Source organism: Lycium ferocissimum, chromosome 1 (assembly GCF_029784015.1).
Source record: "Lycium ferocissimum isolate CSIRO_LF1 chromosome 1, AGI_CSIRO_Lferr_CH_V1, whole genome shotgun sequence".
Lineage (NCBI taxonomy): Eukaryota > Viridiplantae > Streptophyta > Magnoliopsida > Solanales > Solanaceae > Lycium > Lycium ferocissimum.
Genome location: NC_081342.1, coordinates 61,886,926 through 61,890,647, shown reverse-complemented (window position 1 = coordinate 61,890,647; position 3,722 = coordinate 61,886,926). Strand labels below are relative to the sequence as shown.

Genomic DNA, 3,722 nt, shown 5'->3' with positions numbered 1-3,722 from the left:
TATCAATTTGTAAATGTGTTAAATCGATAACCGAATCAATAAGATATTTGTTATTAATTTTCAATTAATCAATTAGTGATCCTTAACGGTTCGATTTTCAGTTTAACCGATAAAAAATCTCCTCTAGAACCTTCAGTATAGAAGCAAATAATGAGACGTGATCCTTTTGTTTCTTGTTAGACTAGATAGGGATGCCCGTGTTAAGCACTACAACTCACATGTTTGAGCTCATGTTAAGAAAACAAGTTTAAGTATGCTAATTTAGAGACAAAAGAACATGACTTTTTGATAACTTTGAAAGTGTAATGGCAGCAGATGAAGTATAATGTCAATTCAATTAGTTCATCTATAAGCATTGGAAAACATCCTTGACCACATTGCTTGCTCAACTCCTACGGTATAGAATCCAAATTACCAAAATATAAGATTACTACAATTGATTTTGGAGATATTTCTCCATTTTTTTTTTTGTCACTTTATTCTAAATAACCTTATTGCTGTTTTGACCAAAAATACATTAGTGTATACATTTCTTGCACTTCAAGAAGCATTTCTTTTCCATTTTCAGAATCCAACCTTCAAAGAAAAAGTTGATAATGTAACATGTCAGCTCATGAAAACATTTCATAAACATTTTGATTCAAATAATATACGTGTAACATTCTCTAAGAACTCTCACCAGTAGAAGCAAGGATGAGAGTTTTTATACTCGAGTTGCACATCGTAGCAGAGGTGTATTTGTTGACATACTTGGCTTTCATCGACTTTAGAGTTCAGCCTCCAGGGTTTAGCATAGGTTTTGAATGGGCTGACCTATCAACAATCATGAGTCTGTTTAAGCAAAAAAATCAAGATGACTCTTCATGTTATGACATAGTCACAAACAAATTAAGCAACTATCTTGACACAAATGGTAATTCGAGAAATTACTGAATTTTTTCCCTCTATAATTATACAAAACTTCTTTAGACAACGTACTACAAAGAGAAATCATACTTTCGTGCAATTTAATTTAGAAAAAAGAAAGAAAAGAAAGTGAACTAACCACTTAATAACCAACACTGGTCTATTACTAATCATGCAGAAAGTCAGGAACTTTACTACTTAACACATGCCTACGATCATGGAAAAATTCCTCAAAAGACGCAACAAATAACTAAAGACAACACAACAAAGAAATCTTAATGTAGTTCAAATAATTTCACCTCAACTGCAAACTACTTGTAGTCAATTGCTGGAGTTTTTAGTAACCATTACACTCTATTCATGCCTATTTTATTCCAATGCTAAATAATTCATCTTTCAAGACCAATAGGGGATGAAACTCTTGAAGAATAAACTGACCTATTGAATCATTTCACAAGAGCAATTAGCAGAGATTCTCTTTACATTGATGGTGAGAAAGTCAAATAGAATGGTCCATAGTCAAATTCTGCAAACACATGAATGGGTGTAAAGACTAAAAGTTACTTGCTATCAATGAAAAAGAAAATTAGCAAAATAAAGAGCATGATGCTAGGATCTATCTATTTTTGTAGACATAACTTCATATCTGCACTTTTCAAGTATCATCGGCATATCATAAAAGGATCACCAACAGATTAAAAGTTATGTGTAATAACTGCTGATGCTTCAGATACTATAAAACCATCACAATATTCATAACCTTAGTAACTTGTGTAAAAGCAAGGTAGTAATATCAATTTTTTCATTTACTTAGACAGTATTTGTACTAAAATTACAACAGGAAATAGGTCAAGAAATATTAGATGTATCTTTTAAGTTCAGTCTTACCCACAAAAAAACCTAGGCTGGAAAGAGTAGGCATCTTCGCCTGGTATATCAATACTAACACTAAGCTGAATGAAATCAAGGGGAGAGCAGAGAATATCTGTCAGTCCATTATGGATAATTGACAGCACATACTATGTGTTCCCCAAAGTCAACATAACTATTCTTGGCAGGTATGCCCTTGGCAAATATGGTTACCACCACCTCCTCTAGTTTATGATAGAATTCATGCCTGCAGTTATTTATATTAAATGCACCATATATTCTCAGGGACTCAACCAGAATTGTGACAATATCACAACTTCTAACATCAAGTAGCAATTTCTTTGTTTTTCATACATGAAGCTAGAACAAATATAAAGATTTCTAGAGTCTTCATAATTCTTCTACAATTGTTCCCTTGACATCCCTAAACTTTTTCTCCCTTTTCCTATTCTGCCTATGCAAATCAACACTGGAATTCACATTTAACAACAAATGAAAAAGTACATAATTAAATGCCAGCATCTTCTTAATCGCAAAAGAATAAAAACGGGCAATTGAAAAACTAACATTTCATACCACAGGAGAAAATTTTTTCAACAACCAATCCAAGATGAAACGTCACAGCTAAGTACATATAGAAAGATATACTAAGATAATCTATCTCACGTGGTTAAAGAAAACATGTTTGCAGTGCTTAAAAGAAAGTGACACACTATTTACCTATAAATCTAGAACATTGAGGCCTCAAAAAACTTTCGTAACCAGCAAAATCATCTTCCCTAGTTCTTAATGATCGATCATCAACCCCTCAAATTTCATTTGTAGCTTGCATCAAGTCATTCTTAAAAATAACCCACACGAATGAATACTTTGATGACCAAGAGCAACCTAAATAAATACCAGATATTCACTAAATTAACAGTGGACAGATAAGAGTGAATTGTACTTGCTTGAAGGTATCCATCAAAATAGGACCTGATCATTGTACACCTTCTTGGTACAACACACATAATATTTGGTGCAACAATTTAGTGTCGTGTTCGTCCTCCCCATTGCCATTTCTATAATACAAATAAAAATATACCTTTACATACACAACAATAAGTAAAATGTTAAGAAATAGTATAGCATAAAAACGAAAAAAACATATCTCTATTCACATTTTACTTTCTTAAAAAAAGTATGCTAAGGTAGATAAATTATAATAATTAAATTATAGCATAAAGCTATGGTAGATATTGTCCACTTGTCGACTAAATTAAAAGACTTACATTAAACTTGAAAGAAATAAGGTTTGCATAACCTTTTAAACTCTATGGGATGTTTATTAGCATTAAGACATATTTTAAATGATGATACTTCTAAGTTTCTAATGAAATGAAAACCTTTACGGGCTTATTCGAAGCATCAAATGAATAATGATGAAGAACTCAAAAGAGAGTCAGCTCAAGAAAAATGTGTAATTATTTTCTTGATTTTTATTGCAATTGATGTGGAGTCACTAAATTTACTCAATTCAGAGATGATGGGAGATGCTCTCATTTTTATGTAGATAAATAAAGCAAATACCTAAGAAGTTAGCTTTGAAAGTGCAAGATGGGGGGTGAATTGTAACTTTTTCGCTCAGACAGTCGACTAACTTAGAACACTAGTCGACTATAAAGCAATGCAGTAATAAAAGTGCAGAAGGTAAATGACACCAAGTATTTTATCTTTGGTTCAGATTCAATGTGAATCCTAGTCCAGTCCCCTTGGGTTGCAAGGGTGTTCTCTGCAGCTCTTTGTAAATGGATTGGTACAATGGTTTGTTTGAATGGAGCTTATATGTCTACACTCAAACACTCGTAATCTTTTTGATACAATGCCTCACAAACTATACTATATCTCTCCTTTTTTGTTTTGTTTACACTATATCACTCAAGAATATAATGTTTGTGAAAAGTAAA

The 3,722-nt window shown here is 32.2% G+C and overlaps 1 long non-coding RNA gene across 1 annotated transcript; it reads right to left on the bottom strand.

Annotated features, from left to right (window-relative positions):
* Window positions 1-316: 316 nt before the first annotated feature.
* LOC132030418 (uncharacterized) lies at window positions 317-2,734 on the bottom strand. Its single transcript, XR_009408045.1, has 3 exons — window positions 2,497-2,734; window positions 680-813; window positions 317-576 (listed from the first exon to the last, which is right to left on the bottom strand). It is a non-coding gene; the product is annotated as an uncharacterized LOC132030418 (long non-coding RNA).
* Window positions 2,735-3,722: the final 988 nt, after the last annotated feature.